Here is a 23,601-nt window from a genome sequence, read left to right as displayed (position 1 = left end):
TTTCCTGTACAGACTTCGCGGTTTAGAAAAAGTTTCATCCCAAGAACTATAAACACACTCAATCAGTCCATCAAGTGCTCCTTGTAGAACTGTTTGTACTTATAAGTACAATCACCTCACTGTAAACTTGCACTACAGTTATAATATTGCAGAACCTGTGCCACTTTATAAAGCACGTATTTACATATGATGATGATATCATTTTTAAGATGAAATGCAGCAAAATATGTTGATTATATTATACAGATAAAACTTTAACTTCATTTAAATAATCTGTATTGTTAATAATTAAACATGTGAGGACACGGTGCCGCAGCGCTAGCTAGTTCAGGGATTGTTCCTGGCTTGCGTTGAATTCTTGCTGGTGCTGACGCGACACTAGAAGAATAGACGGATAGAATAATTAAACATGTACTATGAAGATATTTCAATGTTCCTTAAAAGTTTTGAAGAATCTGCGTTCTAAGCTTACAGATGGCTTAACGTCTATTACAGAGCTGATTGTGTGGCGATTGGGTATTTGGAGAAAGAAAAGTAAGGACAGGAATTGGAGGTTAGTACGTTTGAAAGAGACAGTACTTCTGTAATAAATTATTTCATCGAAGGTCGCACATGGCGCAGCAAGCCTCTTGCGTGAGATATGAACAATCACTGCACCACCGTGTTCCCATGTTTAATAACATGCTTTCATTCCTATCATCATGAAAAAGATATCACGTATACATCTCAGTATTTTAATTATTCAGAGAGCTGTAATATCACAAATGTAATGGATTATGCGTCCTGTCGGAGAAAGAGAAAGCCCGTTTAAGAAGCAGGTAGTGATTCACACACAGAGCACATAGAAGATCAAATACAGAGCAAAGCATTTAACATGCTACTTTAGTTACAATGGGATTTGAGAAACTAGTAAATTAAACGATTTTAAGATGAAGTTTATGATGTTCTACTTTAATGGCAAAATAAACTACATGATTAAAGTGGAAATTTCGAGATTAAAGTTGACATTTCGTGCTTTTTTCCCACTGTGTGCCTATTTTTTTTTTGCCTGTATCCTAATAAGCTTTCATATGACACTCAGACGGTGGGCTACGACTTGCCTTTTCACGGCGACTTTGATATGTGATTTCTTTTTTATTTCGGGCACTGTGTGACTTTGTGAACTTGAGCTTTCGAGTTTCTCCAACACTCTGTCACTCGATCAACTTCCTTTTGTTGATTATACCACTGTTTAAACCAACAAATAGTACGTTTTTCCTTTGCCTCCACTTGGTATTCACTGAAATTCTTATATTTTCTCCTGTGCTTTTCCCATTGTCTTTTCACAGAAGGCTATTTATATTGATTTGCATATTCAAAGAGGCGTAATTCTAGGAGGAGTTGGGGCGGGACAGAAGGCGCATGCACGTGTGTTACTTTTCACGCTGATCGGGATTTATGTAGCGGAAGAATGTGGAAGTTTGCGTAGGTACAGATTCCTGCATCTGGATTTTTCTGTGTGTACGCACATTCCCGCTTTTGTGCTTACGCCATGTTATAGTGTGAGTTCTATACACGGTGTTATACATGAGGCCCCAGGAGGTGTCCTTAAATATATATGACAGCGTATGCATTTGAAAATATTGCTTGGCCTTCAGTTTGTCACTTTAGTATGACTTATATGCATTTGCCTGAGCAATCAAACAAACAAATTAAAGACCTGGCAAATGTTACAGATACAAATTTATTGTTTCTGAAAGAATACAGTGTCTGCATGATGAATCTACAATTCCAATACATTTTTAAACATCCTATGTGTTACGGGCCCCACTAGTGGGCCACAGCAACAGAAATGACGAAAGTAGCAAATCCCGAAGTGTACGCGAACTTCGCCTCCACCAGAGGATGAGCTACGTCAACCAGGTCTGGAACTGAACTCCAGACTGAACTAGCCCTCAATGGTGATGTAATCCAGGTCTTTGGCCCTGTCAAATAGGTAAAGTAGAGCAGCAATGAGAGCACACCGCTTTCAGTTTTTTGTCCAAGTTGCATCTGAGGGGCAGGCCAAAGTTCGTCCCTTTACTGCAACCCTGACGGAACCACTTCAGTGTGAAACACGTTCCTACCAATTACTTCTCATGCCACAGTCCGTTTTCATGGTTCAATCGACAACAGAGACCCTTTGTTTACCAAATAGTATTCACTTTTGGCGATTTGTTACATTAATAAGAAAAACTATTGTGGCCACTGTTTTTTTGTTTTTTTTTGAGTGTGCCACATGGAATGGAAAACTCAAATGAAGTCACCAAAATAACTTCTAGAGACTTCAATATCTGTGCCCCTAATAAAATGGAGTTCACTTTTTTCAGCAGCCTTAGGATGGAATTTAAAAGTAGAAAGGGTACATCAAAGAAAACAGCTTTATAACAAGTTTAGGCTATTAAGATGATGCAACTGAATTGTGTAAATATTACAAAGCCAAGCAAATTCTTCTTATTAAAGTTCTGTTTTGAATATTATCACTTGAGTTTTATTGTACCCTCTTTCCAGTGAACACACAGCAAGTTAGCACATATGTATCTGAACTTCTAGTACAACTTGGCCTTTCAAAAAATACAAATCAAATATAAGGATTCTTCTATGCTTATACCTGTATTTAAATCTTAAATTAAAATCTAACTATGTTACCTTATTTATAATTTTTTTTCTATTCCTTTCACATTTTTTGCTGGTTAATTTTAACTGGTAAAGTTCTAACAGTTCTATTATTTCAGCTCTAATTATTTCCTAAACTGCTCAACAACTGTACTTATCAATATCTATTACCTCCAAGGTAAGGACTAATTTGGAGAAATCAGTCAAATAACATTAATCTTTTGTTTCCCATCGCAAAGCTTTGACAAATTCATACATATCTGACAACTTATTAATGTTTTCCCATGGTCCAAAATTACCAAAACATAACTGTTTTTAAGCACTGAATGATGGAATGACTTAGTAAGGTGGAGAAAGAACTCTCACATGATGATGTAAACACTCAAATTACCGGTGCAGTCACTTTCATTTTGTGTAATGCTGGAAATGCCACTTTATACTTCTCTGGATGTTGACATGCCTTGGAGAGGTCAGTATTACTCTTGGTTTAGCAAGAAGGACCAGCAATTGCACATGGAAAAGGGTGTCATACAGAAATACATCACATCACTGCAAGAGGCAAGATGTTCTCTATTTTTTTTCCTGGAAAACGTATTTTCCATTTAGGCAATGGCTGTTTTCAGAATGTTCAGCATTGACCTCTTTAGTCATTTCTTTAGTCTTTAGACTAGAAGAAATGGTGGAATTATCAGAATCTATATGTCTTGCAGCGGACAGCAACATTATTACCCAAATGACTGTTTACCATCTTCTTTCTTTTGCTGGGAGTTAACCCCTTAATGAGTCTGGAGTAAATCTGCCCAGAAATCCATCCATCCATCCATCCATCCTCTTCTGCTTATCCGAGGTCGGGTCGCGGGGGCAGCAGCTTGAGCAGAGATGCCCAGACTTCCCTCTCCCCGGCCACTTCTTCTAGCTCTTCCGGGAGAATCCCAAGGCGTTCCCAGGCCAGCCGGGAGACATAGTCCCTCCAGCGTGTCCTGGGTCTTCCCCGGGGCCTCCTCCCGGTTGGACATGCCCGGAACACCTCACCAGGGAGGCGTCCAGGAGGCATCCTGATCAGATGCCCGAGCCACCTCATCTGACTCCTCTCGATGCGGAGGAGCAGCGGCTCATCCCGGATGACTGAGCTTCTCACCCTATGTCTAAGGGAAAGCCCAGACACCCTGCGGAGGAAACTCATTTCAGCCGCTTGTATTCGCGATCTCGTTCTTTCAGTCACTACCCATAGCTCATGACCATAGGTGAGGGTAGGAACGTAGATCGACTAGTAAATTGAGACATTACTGCGGATGCCGCACCGATCCGCCTGTCGATCTCACGCTCCATTCTTCCCTCACTCGTGAACAAGACCCCGAGATACTTGAACTCCTCCACTTGGGGCAGGATCTCGATACCAACCCTGAGAGGGCACTCCACCCTTTTCCGGCTGAGGACCATGGTCTCGGATTTGGAGGTGCTGATTCCCATCCCAGCCGCTTCACACTCGGCTGCGAACCGATCCAGAGAGAGCTGAATTTCACAGTCTGATGAAGCAAACAGGACAACATCATCTGCAAAAAGCAGTGACCCAATCCTGAGTCCACCAAACCGGACCCCCTCAATGCCCTGGCTGCGCCTAGAAATTCTGTCCATAAAAAGTATGAACAGAATCGGTGACAAAGGGCAGCCCTGGCGGAGTCCAACTCTCACTGGGAACGGGTTCGACTTACTGCCGGCAATGCGGACCAAGCTCTGGCACCGATCGTACAGGGACCGAACAGCCCTTATCAGGGGGTCCGGTACCCCATACTCTCGGAGTAACCCCCACAGGATTCCCCAAGGGACACGGTCGAATGCCTTTTCCAAGTCCACAAAACAGATGTAGACTGGTTGGGAAAACTCCCATGCTCCCTCCAGGACCCTGCTAAGGGTGTAGAGCTGGTCAACTGTTCCGCGACCAGGACGAAAACCACACTGTTCCTCCTGAATCCGAGGCTCGACTATCTGATGAACCCTCCTCTCCAGGACCCCCGGATAGACTTTTCCAGGGAGGCTGAGGAGTGTGATCCCTTTATAGTTGGAACACACCCTCCGGTCCCCTTTCTTAAAAAGGGGGACGACCACCCTGGTCTGCCAATCCAGAGGCACTGTCCCTGATGTCCATGCGATGTTGCAGAGGCGTGTCAACCACGACAGTCCTACAACATCCAGAGCCTTGAGGAACTCCGGGCGTATCTCATCCACCCCCGGGGCCCTGCCACCAAGGAGTTTTTTGACCACCTCGGTGACCTCAGTCCCAGAGATGGGGGAGCCCACCTCTGAGTCCCCAGACTCTGCTTCCTCATTGGAAGGCATGTTAGTGGGATTGAGGAGGTCTTCGAAGTACTCCCCCCACCGACCCACAATGTCCCGAGTTGAGGTCAGCAGCGTACCATCACCACCATATACAGTGTTGACAATGCACTGCTTCCCATTCCTGAGATGCCGGATGGTGGACCAGAATCTCCTCGAAGCCGTCCGAAAGTCGTTCTCCATGGCCTCCCCAAACTCCTCCCACGCCCGAGTTTTTGCCTCAGCAACCACCAAAGCCGCATTCCACTTGGCCTGCCAGTACCTATCAGCTGCCTCCAGAGTCCCACAGGACAAAAGGGTCCTGTAGGACTCCTTCTTCAGCTTGACGGCATCCCTCACCGCCGGTGTCCACCAACGGGTTCGGGGATTGCTGCCACGACAGGCACCGACCACCTTATGGCCACAGCTCCGGTCAGCTGCCTCAACAATAGAGGCACGGAACATGGCCCATTCGGACTCAATGTCCCCCACCTCCCACGGGATGTGGTCAAAGTTCTGCCGGAGGTGGGAGTTGAAGCTACTTCTGACAGGGGGCTCTGCCAGACGTTTCCAGCAGACCCTCACAACACATTTAGGCCTACCAGGCCTGACCGGCATCCTCCCCCACCATCGAAGCCAACTCACCACCAGGTGGTGATCAGTTGACAGCTCCGCCCCTCTCTTCTCCCGAGTGTCCAAGACATGTGGCCGCAAGTCCGATGACACGACCACAAAGTCGATCATCAAACTGAGGCCTAGGGTGTCCTGGTGCCAAGTGCACATATGAACACCCCTATGCTTGAACATGGTGTTCGTTATGGACAATCCGTGACGAGCACAGAAGTCCAATAACAAGACACCGCACGGGTTCAGATCGGGGGGGGCCATTCCTCCCAATCACGCCCTTCCAGGTCTCACTGTCATTGCCCACGTGAGCATTGAAGTCTCCCAGCAGAACGAGGGAGTCCCCAGAAGGTATGCCCTCTAACACCCCCTCCAGGGACTCCAAAAAGGGTGGGTACTCCGAACTGCTGTTCGGTGCATACGCACAAACAACAGTTAGGACCCGTCTCCCCACCCGGAGGTGGAGGGAGGCTACCCTCTCGTCCACCGGGGTAAACCCCAATGTACAGGCTCCAAGTCGGGGGGAAACAAATATACCCAAACCCGCTCGGCGCCTCTCACCGGGGGCAACTCCAGAGTGGTACAGAGTCCAGCCCCTCTCAAGGAGATTGGTTCCAGAGTCCAAGCTGTGCGTCGAGGTGAGGCCGACTATATCTAGCCGGAACCTCTCAACCTCACGCACTAGCTCAGGCTCCTTCCCCTTCAGAGAAGTAACATTCTACGTCCCAAGAGCCAGCTTTTGTAGCCGAGGATTGGATCGCCAAGGTCCCCACCTTCGGCCACCACCCAACTCACACTGCACCCGACCTCCTTGGCCCCTCCCATAGGTGGTGAGCCCACGGGAAGGGGGACCCACGTTGCCTCTTTGGGCTGTGCCCGGCCGAGCCCCATGAATACAGGCCCGGCCACCAGGAGCTCGCCATCGAGCTCACCTCCAGGCCTGGCTCCAGAGGGGGGCCCCGGTGACCCATGTACGGGCAAGGGAAAATGCCGTCCAAAGTTTTCATTCATCATAGGAGGTTTGTTTAACCGCTCTTTGTCTCATCCCTCACCTAGGACCAGTTTGCCTTGGGTGGCCCTACCAGGGGCATAAAGCCCTGGACAACAGAGCTCCTAGGATCATTGGGACACGCAAACCCCTCCACCACGATAAGGTGGCGGTTAAAAGAGGGGCCAGAAATCCTCTTTTTGGATTTATTTTAACACCCGTGGTGAGGCTCTGATAACCTCATAAACCGGACACAAGTTCACAGTCTGAGACTGGCCTCAAGGAGCCAAGAACACATGCAAGGAATTACTCCATCTTAAAGAATCCATGATTGTTTATTTGGGCTAAAAGCCCAGAGCCCTTTGTACAGATATTCATTGGTGCATTCTCATTTACCACAATTTCTAAGAGAATTTTTAAAATCATCTTTACTGTTAACAATACATCATATCACAAAGAAATGACTAGTCCAGTGAGTCTCCAACAGTTTTTTCAGTATGAAAGTGTCATGCTCTCATGTAACGTAGTGCTTATGGAAGAAAGCACTCAATGAACTAGACAGCGCAAGCATCTAAACTTGCACATGTTTCATTCTGGATATCATTTATTAGATACACTATTGTCAAGTGTATCTAATGGCTATAGCAGTGCATAAATGAAGTCTCCATACAAGGTCCTTTTACAACAGGGCCTACACTCCACCAGACCATCATCACACTGGCTGATAATATTTCAGTACTGTGCCTACAGTGACTTAGAGGTTTCAAGGAGTTGTGATACTAGGAATTCTGGTATTCCAACGATGCAAGACTAGCAAACCAATCAAATACTCTTCATGTATTGAAGTGCTAACAATTATAATGTTAATAAACAGATTTTAGACTTTGCAAACATCGCTTGTTCCATCACACCTAGTGCAGAAAACCAATTCACATTTTCATACCTGACGTTGATTTCTTTTAGTATGAGTTTGTGTTTCAATAATTTTATTCTGTATGTCTTTAGAAGTATATGTTGAATTTTGTTGAATGCTTTTAACGACGTCTGTATGGTGATCTACTTGGACAGTAAGGTGATTCACTGACAAAAACTGTCAAACTGGCTTTCACATAGTATTGATTTATTTCCTCCTGATTTTCCCAAGTAAACATGCAGTTTTCTCACCTGTTTCTTTTTGTTGCCTAAATTCGGCCTAGGAGATGGAGGCATGCAGATGATGCTGACTGCTAGCACATATCTGAAACCCTTTCACTACAGCCACATTTTCCAGTGACTAAAAACCACAATTTGTGAATGCATCATTAATACCAAGAAAACCAGAAACAGGCATCTTACTTTATTGAACACTCCTGCTCATCAAGGTACTTGTACCAATTTGCTCTAAAAGTCCTACCAGTTTTATTAAATATTTAGTTTAAGCACTGGTTGGCACTTTGCATTGTTGCTATAGCGCTTTGAGTACTGAGAAAAGCGCTATATAAATGTAATGAATTATTATTATTATTAAAACTATAGTGTGTCCCAAAAAATGTATACACACTTTGAATAATTATAAATACAATATTGCAACTGGTGTTGTTTATTTGATTTGATTCAGGTATCAGTCATGCCATGCACTCGAGAGGAGTTTGGTGATGAGGACCATTTTTATTTCCAGCAAGATGGAGCACCGCCCCACTACCATCATGACATGAGGGCATACCCTGACAAAAATCTGCCAAACAAATGGACTGGGAGAAGAGGTAGCCCTTTCTTTTTCAAAGGGATCATGTCATAGATAAGGTTTATCTCACAAAACCACAACAATCGATACATTGAAAACAGTCGATGAAAGAGAATGTGCCCAAATACAAAATTAAAAGATTTGTGATGTTTGTTATTCCATTGCTCCATGTTATCAGCAGTGCCTGGTCCAGAGCAGCCAGTAGTTTGAACACTTGTGATAACTGATTCTACATTTGTAGAATGTACATCCTCGGGGAATTGTGCCACAGGGCCATAGTGTCGTAACTGATGCCTCCTCACAATGCAGGTAATGTTATTCATTCGGGACTCCATGAGCAATCGCTCATTCAACTCAAAGTCAAACCAACGGTAGCCAAGGATTCTCCAAAGAGACACAGTACCAAAGAAGTCCAGTCTTCATCTCAGGTCACTGGATAGTGTTCATGACTCACAACCATATAGCAAGACAGGAAGCACCAGGACTCTAAAGACTCGGACCTTCGTCCTTTTGCATAGATATTGGGAGCGCCACACACCCCTTTCCAGTGACCTCATGATCCCCATGCTCTCCCAATCCATCCACTAACTTCATAGGAAGAGTCATCAGAGACATGAATGTCACTGCCGAGGTAAGTAAACCTCTTGACATGATCGACACTCTCTCTGCAAACAGACACACTGCTGATGGCTATGCCCAAGAGGTCATTAAAGGCCTGGATCTTGGTTTTAATCCAGGACTCTCGCAAGCCCAGACACTCAGACTCCTCGCTCAGTCTCTCGAGAGCCCCGACCAGAGCCTCCATTGTTCACCATGTCTGCAATGAAATAAAAGTCAAAGTAAATTTAAGAATCACTATGTTTTTTTCTTTTTTTAGTTTGAATTTTCCATACCATCCCATTTTTTTCTAATTTGGGGTTGTACCTTTTCCAAAAAACCAATCCTGTCCATTGATGGTTGATATTACCTTCCAATACAATACTGAGCTGAATTTAAAGACACTATCATCTTTGATTTAAATACTGAATGGAAGAGAATACTAAAATGATTTTACCCATAGTGCAATACAGTTTTGCATAGATGCACATGTATTTAGAGTTTGATCATAGATAGGTAAAGTACAAACAAGATCTGGATTTGTAAATTCCATGCAACCTTTTACAGAAAAGACAAGCTTAAAAAGCCTTACTGCCTCCCAGAACAAATTTATTTGGTTCAGTATGTAAATAGTTTTTCCCCATTCCGCATCCCCTATCCTTTAGTTAAAACAGGCCTGTCAGAGTGTCATAAACAATTCTTAAACAGCAATAACTAAAAAAAAAAAACAAACGTATAATTTCTTAAAATAAACACCTTTCTTAAATGTAGTCTTCTGTCAAACCGTTTTCAAATTCAAATGTATTGCTAGTAGTTGTCACACACGCGCGCTTAGGGGACAACTAAAGGGCTTGAATAAAAGTAATTCCACACCTGACCAGGGGGCGGTGAAGTGCACTGATTCTCTCTCTCAATTCCTTGCAGACCATTCTCGGGAAGTCCCGCCCGGTTCCAGGACAACCAATGACATCACTGCTGGTTCTGGCCCTGATGACATCACTTCCTCTACTTGCATTTTAAGGAAGCAAGTCAGTTCTCTTTTGGACACAGTCGTGTGAACATGCCTGTTCTTTTTGATCGATTTTGCAGCCGGGAAATATTATACGGGTGGCTGCCCCAAATCTTTCCAATGTCTCTTTGTCGTTCTTGTGACATAGTACATTTTCATGACAAAACTCAAGACATATCATTTTAGAAATTTTTTAGTTATTTTTTTTTTACTGTACATAACTGAAATTTCACAAATTTTGAAATTTAGTGTCATACTAATATCACAATTAAAGCCTATGAGTATAAGAGAAAACAATATTTTCGTAATCAGATCATTTTAATTATTAAGATTTACGTGCATGATACAGTGTCATATTGGTAGCCTTGCATTTTCACACACTCCTGAATTTGGCTCCACTGCCTGGTTGTGGTCTACGTTTAGATTAAATTTCTTCAAGCATCTGTGAGTTTTTTTTTTTTTTTTCTCAGACACTAAAATGTGTTGATTAGGTTAATGCTGGGGTGGGCAGTGTTTGTCCTGGTGGGTCGCAGTGACTGCAGGTTTTCATTCCAACCCAATTGCTTAATTAGAAACCAATCCTTGCCAATGTCAGACATTATTTAATTTTATGGCTTGTTAGTCTGCAATGTTAGGATCTTATATCATAGATTTTTTTCCCTTTCCAAGGATATTAGCCAAATGATTTGAAGCCTAAAGTGTATAATTTTCAATCTGTCACATTTTTCTATTAAGTTTTTTATTAAATCAAACAGTGCATGTAAATGGAAACAAGTCAGATGGAGAACTGCTGGCTGCTTTGTTATTTACATCTTATTGCTAATAAGGAGTTATTAAAACACTGAATGCAGCTGTTTAAGATTGAAATGAGCAATTAAGGGTGGGGAACCTTAACAAGCAAGACCACTAAAATGAAGCAGAAAAATGTCACTTCAGCAAAAAGTGCTTCATCAGCAATAATTGACTTCTCATTAAGAAACTGGGAGGGAACAAAAACCTGCAGCCACTGTGGCTCTCCAGGAATGACTTTGCCCACCCCTGGGTTAATGGATGATTTTAAATGGACTCACTGCCTGAGTGTCAATGTAGGTGTGTGCGTGAAAGACCCCTGTGATGGATTATTGCCCTGCCCAAAGCTGTTTTCTGGCATGTGCCCAATACACCAGAAATAGGCTTTGGCCATTTACAACCATGAACTGGATTAATTAGGTTTAAAAATGTTGTGATATATTTTAACAATGGGCAACTTATTTTTGACTGGCTATTGAGCTTGTATTAGATAATCCATATTTATCTGTCACATGAAATGTCATATTTGTACAGTATAAGGAGATAAAATGTAGGAGACATAACAAAAAATAATAACACTTAGGGGCTGCTGATTGTGTGGTAGTGTCTTGACAAGAAGTAAATGAGTGCATCTTTTCAGAATGAAGACATTGTTATATTAAGAAATGGAAATTGTTCCAGCACATTGCATTGAAATATACATCTGCCTTAAGTTTGCAAACCAATATTAGTGTAAAATATACATTAATTGTTCTTCCTGTAGTTTTTGTTTAACCCAGACTTTATCAATTTAAGGTAATTTTAGAGTGCAATCACTAATTGCGATAAAATACTTCCTGTACAAAGAGAAGAACCAAATTTGTTCACTGCTTTTTTCAGTGTCTTACAAGCTATTATGATTTCTTTGTAGAGAGTTCAACTCTGAACCCCTGTCTGATAAGCTGAAACACACATGCTCCCAAGAGCTCAGGCTGCCACTATGCAGACTGCAGGGAAAGCACTTAACGTGACAAACAGCAGGAAAATGACAAGGTAGACATGTCGCTTCCAATCAAGAGTGAGCCTGCCAAGCACTGAACTGCTGTAACCTGACCACCTAACCACAAAGCAAACACAGAAATCTTAAATCCCTACTGGCTGCAATGTGCTTCTGCAATTAGAGGAACAGTATTCAATTATTTCTTAATTTGCAGGACATGATTTGGAATAGAAAAATAAGGAATTCTGCAGGTTGCCCCAAAGCACTCCTCCTTTTACCTCATTGTGATTTTAGAATTATGGTTGCAATATGCAGGTGGTAGTGTTTCAATGAAAGAAAAAAGCATAGTGGAGCACTACACTAGTTACAGATAGCAAATAAGTTGCTCTTCATGATTACCAAAAACAATGTATGAAAGGTGTGTGTGATTCTGCACATATTTTCAAAGTTTGCATATTTCAGTTTAGCAAATAGTTTATGTAGCCAAGCACCTGGCCTTGCAATTCCGTTCTGTACATTATATTAAATATTTTGCAATGCAAACTCTTATTCAAGGCTTAAAATAGTTTTTGGCATACAACAAAATATACAGTATATTCCAAATGAGCTCTTAATGAGGTTATGCAAATCAAATAATGATGTGGTGGTATTTCTGCATTAAAGGCCAGTGTGGCACAGCCCCACCAGATATTGTGCACAGCATTTCCTGCAACTTACGTACTAGACTACATTACCTGTCAGCTCACTGGAAATTTGTGAAAGAAGACCCTCAGGCCATATGGAGGAGAATAAAATACAGTGGATCACAGATAAAGGGAAAAGAATATCTTTAGTCTTGAGCAGAGATGGCTTCATAGGGCCAAGTACAAGTGTTTAAAGCCCTCAAAAGTGGAGATAAAAATTCAAATTTGTTGGGTTATAAATTGATCTGTTTGTATGGAATGATTACAATGAAAATTAATAAAATAAAAAAATTAAATAAATTGTAGAAAAAAAAAAAAGTGGAGATAAAATGATTTATCAGATTTATAATTCAATAAGGATTCTGTCACTTGATGAAGTGGAAATTAATTGAAAATATATTCAAACAGAACAGGAGGCAAACATGGGTGCTGAAGGTGCTGTGCTATACTCTATAATAGCAGAATGCTATCACATGGGCAGGTGAAGGATGAGGAAGGCACAGAAGAATGAACCACAGTTATCACTCCTCAATCTTTTTTATTTGAATTTTATTTCAGTAAGGCTTGCTGAAAGTCTTGACAGAAAACTGAAGGAGCCTTTACACCTTCTCATAAAAGAAGTGCTGTTGTGAATTTTGAAGTGCAGCTCTTAGAGCTGTTGTTCCTAACTCTGGTCCTGGAGGGCTGCAGTGGCTGCAGGTTTTCATTCTAACCCTTTTCTTAATTGGTGACCAGTTTTTGCTGCTAATTAACTCCTTTTCCTTTCATTTTAATTGACTTGTTTTTTTAAGATTTGTTCCCTTGAATTTCTTCATCGTTCCTCTGAATTGCTTCATTTCTTTCCTTAAATGGCACCCAAACAAAAATGAAATGTGAAGTGAGTGAGCTAACAGCAGACCAACTAAGTCAGGGCCTCAAACTCCAAACAATTTCACTCCAACCAGTTAATTAATTAGGCACCAATTCTTGTTGTTAATTAAAGCCATTCTTTAATTCTATGGCTTGTTGCTACTCTCATTATGCAATCGCATGCATTTCCAAAATTGTTGATCTTCTCTTTCTAAGGGCCCCGTTAAAATGTTTGGAGGACCTGAGCAGATCAGCATTCCTGATACCTTCATCTTTCTTTATTTTCAGATATTGTATGAAGGACACTGTCTGCTGGTCATGTTTTAGCTCATTTTGTATCTCATTATTGGCTACCAATTAAGGAAAAAGAAACAATTAAGAGGTTTGAGTCTTGAGGAGCAAGTTAATTAAAATTATTTCAAAAGAAGTTAATCAGCAGCAAAAACAGGTGACTAATTAAGAAAAGGGTTAGCATGAAAACCTGCAGTCACTGTAACTTGGGACCCCTGACACACAGAACAGCGATACCACCAGAGGTACAGGAAGTGGGATGTACCCTTAAATTGAATGAACAGGCTCCTTTAGCATATGCCATCAAGACGTGCTTTAAAACTACACTCTTGCTTTGCAATAAAACTTGTAAACCTGGACCAGAACACCTCTACTCCACTCTCTGGTGGTCTATCTGCAGAAAGAAATGACATTCCCACTTTCCCCTCATCAAAAGACATCCAGACGTCTCCCACCTTTACAGCAGCCTCTGCTGAAATCAGTTTCTCAGAGTACTGTATAAAAAATGTAAAAAACATGGTGATGAACTATTGAGGCAACCCAGCTTTCAGGAAATTGCTTGAGCTTCACAGGTCAAATAATCTAGCCTTAATTGTAAAACATGTACATTTTTAATATTTTCTCAATTACATTTTTATGATTAAATCTTGTGAGGAATTATTTCCTGCTTTACTAGTAATACTAGTATCTGAAAAAACAACATGCATGGCTTAACTGTCACGTAAGAACTAAATTAACAGAAGAATTCTACGTAATAACTTTCATATTATATAAAATACAGACCATGAAAGTCTATATACAATCACCAAGATTTTACTATTATATAAAATTTGAAAACAAATTGAAAAATAAGATTAAACATAGGTTAAAGTAATAATTACCTTACAAGAATAATAAAGGCTACTGAAAAATATTCCAGTTTCAATTGTACAACCTTTTTTCTAAGATTCCATCCATCCATCCATTTTCCATCCCGCTGAATCCGAACACAGGGTCACGGGGGTCTGCTGGAGCCAATCCCAGCCAACACAGGGCACAAGGCAGGAAACAATCCTGGGCAGGGTGCCAACCTACCGCAGGACACACACAAACACACCCACACACCAAGCACACACTAGGGCCAATTTAGAATCGCCAATCCACCTAACCTGCATGTCTTTGGATTGTGGGAGGAAACCGGAGCGCCCGGAGGAAACCCACGCAGACACGGGGAGAACATGCAAACTCCACGCAGGGAGGACCCGGGAAGCGAACCCAGGTCCCCAGATCTCCCAACTGCGAGGCAGCAGCGCTACCCACTGCGCCACCGTGCCGCCCACTTTCTAAGATTCGTCAATGCACAATGTAATTTAAACAAATAATGCAAGTTGCTCCCTCAGCTTCCACTCCATATTTTGCCTGTTTGAATGAATATAAAACGTTTCATGCTACACAATGATAAAGTGCATCAATGCCCCAATTTCTAGCACACAACTTCTCACTTTAAAGCAAGCAACAACAAGCACAAAGTATACAATATTAATAAATGCCTTCATTATTTGTCCTTGCTACTTTATAGAATTCTGTGAGATTAACAGTAATAAATGAATTACAGTGCATTTGTTCTAAATTCATAACCAAAATAATGGCTTATGTATGATTTGGTCAATACTTGCTCTGCTTAACAACTGTAACACATAAAAGGAGACATTTTCTAAGCGGAAGTACTGTGCAAACCACATAAAAAGAATCCTGTAAAGACACTCGGCTGTGGTTTACCTTTATGTGGTAGAGAGTAACTTATACTGAGAAAAAAATGAAATTGCTCTGAAGCTTAGAAGATTTTGATTTTTAAAAACTTGGAAAGGTGACAGCAAAGAACAAAAAGATCAATCAGCAAATAAAAAAGATGTTGAACAACCTAATAGTTCTTTGTTTTATGTTATTAGGGGAAGAAAATTTAATTTAATGAAAAGCATGAGCTGTTGTGAAAGAGAACGTATATCCATGGATTTAAGTAAATGGAGCGTCAAAATAAAATGAAAGAAGACTGAACTGCATATACAGTATGAGAAGAAAAAAAAAAAACCATGACCACAAAAGAAAAAAGAAACTCTTGGACAGAGTGAAAGACTAGAACAGCCTTTAAGAAATGACTTATGAACATAGACAATGAATGCTTCTCCATCTGTGTCAAGTCATGATCACACCTGATACTGATTCCATTGAAGGATTCATGGGAATATTTCCTCAACTATTATTATACTCAAATGACATCATACATATTGATTTCAGGAACCCGCCATTTAACAGAACACTGAGTTGGGGGATAAAGTATTTCTTGCAGCAAAATACAAAGTAACTGTAACTCATATTTACAGATCACTTCATAATGGAAAGATGCAGAATACTCACTTCCTTTGCCTTAAGTGATATAAGCCCACCAACACTATCCTAAGAATATTTTGGGGAGATACAGTTGGAGTTCATTTATAGCAAAGCACTAGAAATAAATGACAAAAAGGATTTAATAAAAGGGTATGATGTTCCTCAAGGGTACTTGACTGCACAAATATAAAGTATTTGTGCAAGCATGTGAATATGATTTGTTTTTGACATTTGACAAAGAGGAAAGACCCTTAACTAACAAGGGTTGTTCTCTGAACTATGGGCTTAAAATCATAGTATTTCACATTTTAATGATTCTCCTGACTTGCTATGTCAATAAAAGAAAGTTAATATAGTATATCTACTTGTGGTTAAAATATAACTTAATGTGAAATGCACTGAAAAGTTGTTCTCCATGAAAATCTCTATATATAAGCAAAAAAGTCAGCAACATACAAAAGCAAATACGACACTCAGTCAACAAAACTTTCTTTGGATTGTGGGGCTGATAACAATGACCACTGATAAACACACCGTACTCACAAATAAAACAAATCCATCCATTTCTTTTTCTCAAAGCCACATTTTCCTGGTCAAAGTTACAAGGACCTATAGTTACTATATACTATTATAAATAAAGTAAAACCATATCTTTCTGTAAACTACTATTGAATGCTACAAAATCAAATATCTATTAGCTAATGATGCAAAGGATTTTCAGTTTGTTGCAAATGATTTGTTCTTACGAATATCAATCAAAACTCCCTTAGATTTTCATGGCTAACAAATTGATAAATATTCTTTTAGCATAATCAGGAGCCTGATGAGTCATCATTAGTTAAATGGAAATTGAAAAAGAAAATTATTTTATTTCATTTTTACAATTTTCCTTCTCAATGCTCTTTATTTCATTGTTTTTCAAAAAAAAGCAAATGTGTGCTTCATTCACTAAATTAATTTTAATAACTGGAGTTGACTTTTGGGGTGCTTGGCTTTGCAGTTATTAGCACTGCTGTTCCACAGTTCTAGTAGACAGTATTAAAACTTACTGACCACTGGTCACACGTTATCTGTGTTTTTTTTTTCTCTTGGTACTGCTATTTTCCTTGCTCATTCCAAAATGTTCCATGTTAGATCAAATGGTCACTTTAAACTGTTAATGCATTAGTAATCGTACATGTCTGTGCATGAGCATGATCTAATAAACTTGAACCTGGATGATTGCCTTGGACTTGATGTAACTACAATATGATCTATCTGCTAATGATTTCAAAATTGATTCTTGAGATGTAAAATGAATGATGGATGCAAGGACTGATAGAAGGGTGGATTTACATTCTTCAGAAAAGTCTGACTTCTGGAACCTTACTTTTGGAATAGGGAACATTTCAGATTGGTTGCATAATACCTACAAGCCTGAATTTGCATCCAAGAAGGGAAAAAACAACAAAATGGAGCAAACCTTTTCAGCTGGTGTAATGTATTTATTCAAACTTTTTCTTGTAATAATGTATCATCACAATGAAAACAAAACCCATACTTGTTGGCTCTATTCATGAAAACATCCCAAAGCACTACAAACACCAGTAAATGGTAAAAAATAAAGTATTATTTTATTATGAACATTATATAAAGTACTCTTTGTAAATGAATGCAAAAACAAACCATCATACAGAAAGGTGAAATATTATTGTCACCTACTACTCAGTCAGAGGAAGAAAATGACCTTGCAGCTTTTTGGTCAAGCTTCTAATCCATCCATCCATTTTCAAACTTAATTAACTAATATTTCCAAAAGGGAAAGATACAAACAAACAAAAATTAAACCCAAGCTCTGTTAAGTGATATAATTCAGGTTCACACAACCAACCCATGAATTATGAAACCACACAAACTTGTAGCTTTAATACCAACAGCAGTTTCATTAAGAAAGCTAACCTTATAAGAAGGGTATTGAACTAAAGTGATAGTAAACTAAGTAACATTTTATAAAGACTGGCCACAGAATGAAGTACTGCAGATATCTACTTGTGCACAATGGTCTGACTGGGACACTAAAGACACTCAGAAATGAAAATGATGGGATCAGAATTTTGATGTTAGATCGGGGATGTCAATCCCATTTAATGGAGAGCTGCAGTGGGAGCAGGGTTTTTCTTCTAGAACATTTCTTAAAAAGAAGGCAGCTATTTTATTAGTAGAACTTAATTGCTTATTAAGATTCAGAACCGGTACTGGCAAATTTTAAAAAGGTGTTTACAGTTTTCTATTTTTTTCCTATTATTATCCCACTGCTAACAAACAATAAGATGTAATTATCACTGAACTGACAGCTACACCTAAATTGTTTCAATTTGCATTGTCACAGGAGGGTGGGGGCCAGACCCAGCCTGGGATGCCTGGAAGGACGGGGAGGCAGTCAGTACGTCCCCCAGGCCGTGAGGGGGCAACCGCCCTGGATAAGCAGGGGACCACGGGGATGGATCAAGGAGGCACAAACCCGTGGCTGCCCCCAGGGGGTGCCCCAAGTCTCCCAAAGCCCGGGAGCTCTGCACTTCCACCACACCAGGAAGTGCTGCCGGAAGAGCCTCATCAGGCACCTGGAGCACATCCAGGTGGAAATAAAAGGGGCCGCCTCACTCCAATTAGAGAGCTAGAGTCAGGAGCTGGAGCAGGACGAAGCTCCAGTGACAGGAGAGTGAAAGGTGGCCCGAAGAGGACCCTGAGAGGGGCCCGTGTTAAGGGTGATTGGTGCTGGGAGCACTGTGTGCTGTGTAGGACTGTGCCTATAAATAAACATGTGTTTTGTGTAGTGCTGGTGTTAGTCTGATGGTGTTCGGACCCATGCTCACAGCATATTAAAAATCTATATAAATTACACACTGGGATAGAAACAAAAGAATAAAAACTGAAGGGCTAACAAGTACAAATCTCAGAGATTTGGTTGATGTCCTTATAAAATGAAAATCTATTTGATTATAAAAAGATGCCTAAAATGCCACAGAATTAAATTCCAAGGTTGATAAGCAGCAAGAATATATTTTTACCCAGGTAGACTGTGTGTTGCAGTGGATAAGGCATTAAAGTGTAAAGCCAAAGGCTGAAGTCATGTATTTGCAAGATTTATAGATACACTGTATAAGAAGTATATAAAAAAATCAAAGCACTTCAACTTTATAATGTGTTCCAATGTGAAATGTTCCACTTAAAAATTAAATGTGATATTCTAAACACGAACATACCTGGAATTTATAACTAAAACACATTGTACTCATTATGTTTCACCTCAATCCTGGAATGGGCAACTTAATAACACGAAGTTAGATAATAAAGAGTGATAATTTTTTTTTATATTGTTCATTTTTTGCCATGTTACTGATTCTGAACCCTTCACATTAGAAAAACTATTAAAAGTTATTTCAAGCAGAAAAGGGAAACCAGATTCAAGCTGTCCAAAAATGGATATAAAAATTGTGTTATTAAATGTCCTTGTTTAATACCTTGAATTAATGTTTCTGTGATTTACTTACATTTACCTTATTAAAATTTCTGTATTCTACTAAACCTTTTTCAACATAAACGCCATGTAACACCAACACATTGCAGATTTCTGAATGTGCATTTATGAAGCAAAAGTGGTTTATAGTTTTGACTTAATGATAAATATAGTGTACTAGAGATTAAACTACTCCCCTGTACTCCCCTATACCTGTTCAGTTCTGTAAAAGTCATCCATTTTCAAATCCTGATTTAGTATTTGGTTATAAGCAGCTGGTGTCACATACAGTACCACAAACTGATATCATGAACCTGCACCAAAGTTTCACTTACCTGAATGTGCAGTTCTTTTTGTTTGGTTAAACCGTGATAATCAAGAGTATGTTAGCAAAGTTATTAGATAGATAGATAGATAGATAGATAGATAGATAGATAGATAGATAGATAGATAGATAGATAGATAGATAGATAGATAGATAGATAGAAGGCACTAAAGTCAGGTTCATAAGTATTTGGACAGTGAAAAAATAGATAGATACTTTATTAATCCCAAGGGGAAATTCACATTTCACATTAGTAGCCTTAATTTTAAGAGACATAGATGGTTACAGTTAGCTGGCCGGAAGACACATAAACATGGTAGGATGGAAAGGGGTTAGTGTGTCACTTGGTCAAAAAACATGAACCGAACAAAATGTGTATTAAGAAAGCTAAGCAAAAACAAAACTGAGAGAAAAGATCCTAAACATCATAAACAGATCACGAAGTAAGTAAAACCAACAAAAGTTAAGAGTCAGGCTAAGAATTTGACTAACGATGTGATACTGAGCCAGGACCAAAAGCCTTTATAAATCATGAAGCCAAAGTCCTAGTCATGCCACATTCCTTTTCCAGGGATTTTAGGTCATAAACTTCATTTACAAAATCTTAGTGAGTTGAGGACGATTAACCTCCTAATTTACTCCAGGAAAAATGAGCCAAAAATGTTATTACATGTAACAGAAACATGTAAATACCAAAACATCAACATAAATACAGTAGAAAAGATATTTATAGTGTCCACTGCTGTACTAATGGAAATTTAGTACATGTTCTTCATATGACATGTTTAGAAAGAGTTTAGAAAGAGTCACAAATGCACAGCCCGATGTTGAAATCTGTAAAATAGAAGTGTGTTTCTTTGCACAATTAAGTTTTTTCTGTTTTTCTGCTTGCACATGAAAGTGTAGAATGTCAGCACCCGACCTGCACAATCAATGCACCTTGTATTATTGCAGGCTACCAATACACATTATCATCACAATTGCTTGATTTGAGCAGTGGTTCAGTATCAGTTTGTTATAAAACTGCTTTTTTGGTTTTTTGTTTACAATTCTATTTTTTTGTAGGAGGCTACGCACCATTCACGAATAGTGATGAGTTACTATGGAGTTACCATAAAGTGCCAGAAAGAATAGAAATATTAATGATTTTATGCAGCATGATGTTATTTCATTCACTAGATGACAGCAGGGCGGCATGGTGGTGCAGTGGTAGCGCTGCTGCCTCGCAGTAAGGAGACCTGGGTTTGCTTACCAGGTCCCCTCTGCGGGGAGTTTGCATGTTCTCCCCGTGTCTGCGTGGGTTTCCTCTGGGTTCCTCCCACAGTCCAAAGACATGCATTTTAGGTGAACTGAGGATTCGAAATTATCCCTAGAGTGTACTTGGTGCGTGTGTGTATGTGCCCTGCGGTAGGCTGGCGCCCTGCCAGGGGTTTGTTTCCTGCCTTGCGCCCTGTGTTGGCTGGGATTGGCTCCAGCAGAACCCCGTGACCCTGTAGTTAGGATATAGCGGGTTGGATAACGGATGGATGGATGGATGGATAGATGGCAGCAAAATAGCGTCCCAAGAGTTATTCAGGCTTAACACTATAAAGCGTTATCATTACATGTCACCCCAAGTCTGACATAGATTTAACCGTATCTGCTTAGAATTCTGAGTCTAAGTCACACCAAGGAGATTAAAGCATGCAACCTGGAAGTGCAATGCATACAATGCATTTGGAAAGAAAAAAGAAAAACAGGTGTTTTGGACATTGGTCCAATGTCCTGTTCAAAGTCTCATTTTTGTCTTACCATAATATATTGGAAAAAGGAAAAAAGAAAAGGAATACATACTTGGAAAGCATTCATAAATTCTCCAGAACTGTCAAAGCAGCATGTTAACTGGCTGTCAGAATGCAGCAAGCTGATGCTACATAAATTTTAAATTGTGATGAAAAATCATGAAGCAGCTGAGTGATCACTGTTGCTCCCTACAGTTCCTTATTGTACAATGCAACATTCTTGGGGTGACAAAATCCACGAATTGCAGTTATTAAGTTTGATATGTTCTCTGACCAGAAGTTGTGTAGTGTGCTACCAGCTTAATGGAGCACAACCTTGCCAGGAATGAAGACCATGTAGTTGGCTTTGCCAGGTAGGGGAAGTGAGAGGTGTAGTTGATGACTACAGGCAGTCGTGATGGGCATAATAGATGATACTCATCTAATAATAATAATTTACCATCAACAATTTCTTGCATACAGCATTTATTTTTGCATACCCCAACTTACTCAGAGTTTTAGGAATACATCGCAGGGTCAGCTATATGTACAGCACCCCTGGAGCAATTGCAGGTTAAGGGCCTGGCTCAATCTCCCAACAGAGTAGCATTCCTTCTGTCACTGCTGGGATTCGAACCGGCCACCTTCCAGTTACCAACCCAAATCCTTTTAACCACAGAGCCACCACTCTGCCCATAATAATAGCTCACTACTAAAAGTGCTCCATGCAGGGATGACCCAGGATGGGTATTATCTCCTTACTGTGAGAAAGCAATATTATCACTGTGCTACCTTCCACCACTGGGAGGAAAGCAACAAGCAACCCTAGACAGGACTCCACATCATTACAGAATATAATCACACATACACCTACTGTACACTTACATAAGGCCAATTTAGAGGAACCTGTCATTTTTTAATGTCTTTATAGAATGAAAAATGGTGAGCTTGGAGTTAGTTATAGAAAACACATTCAGACATTCCACTTCACCACATCTAGGATTCATACTGGAATCCAAGTGCTGCTGGTGGTAATGCCACATCCTGCACCAAAATGCTACATTTTCAAAATATATTTTAAATGTACAAAATCTGTGTGCCCTGAATATCTATCCATTTTATAGCATTCTGGACATTGAAGTCTTTGCCAGAATCATTTAAGTTCAACACCACTGACAAATAAAGGAGAAATATGTTTGTGTGTGCACTTCTTTATAATTTTTAACTTGACCTGAACAATCTGCCAGCTTGCTTCTGACATTTTATATCTTTTCCTTTTCTTCACAAGTACCAGCTTTCCACTCCATTGGGTTCTTTAAAAGAAATAACATATTTACCAATAACGTCTCTATTATTAATATGAAAGCATAGAACTCCAAGATTTACCATTTATTTTCATTAGTAAAACAAAGACCACGCCTGAAAAGATAATATATATATATATATATATATATATATATATATATATATATATATATATATATATAGATTCACTTTGCTTAGTACATGAGACTACAGTGCAAAACAACAGAAGATAACAAGCATGGCTATACAAATGTGTGCCTTCAAAAAGTAAAAAAAAAGACTGAAAGCTAATCCCATGCTGAAATTTGGAAAGAAAATTATAAACATACTGTTGGAGTTTGTTCAACTGTATCAGGTTTGTTGTGTCTTTCACTTTTCTTTTATTCAGTTATTCCTATCATTTTTTCCATATTAAATGTAATAAAGCAAATGTGCAAGACATTCCAGAGACAAGCTAAATTACAAAGTAGAGCATGCAAATACCCTGATATCAAGAAATGAATTGCCTGTGGAATCAAGGGACAAAGCACTTTGTGCTGCTACCTTATAGCTGAAGATTTCTGCTTCCATATCTTGGTTTGGGCATGGTCTGTGTGGAGTTGGCATGCAGCCTATTTTGTCTGCACATATTTTCTTCCAAGTACTTCGATTTTCATCCTAAAACGGCAAATGTCATCTTATCTGGCGACTCTTAAGTGACCTCATGCAAGTTAACGTGCCTTATTCTGGAATGGATTCTGTCTTGTGCCTAAATCTGCTTCTGTAGGCCACAGCCCCTGCAAGCTTGTAAATAAAAGGGTGGATACGATATTATTTAATATTAATAGCTTGTAGCATTGCAAAGTCAATAATACTTTTGTACTTGTTTT

This window comes from Erpetoichthys calabaricus, chromosome 4 (assembly GCF_900747795.2).
Source record: "Erpetoichthys calabaricus chromosome 4, fErpCal1.3, whole genome shotgun sequence".
NCBI classification, from domain to species: domain Eukaryota; kingdom Metazoa; phylum Chordata; class Cladistia; order Polypteriformes; family Polypteridae; genus Erpetoichthys; species Erpetoichthys calabaricus.
This window is presented reverse-complemented; position numbering follows the sequence as displayed.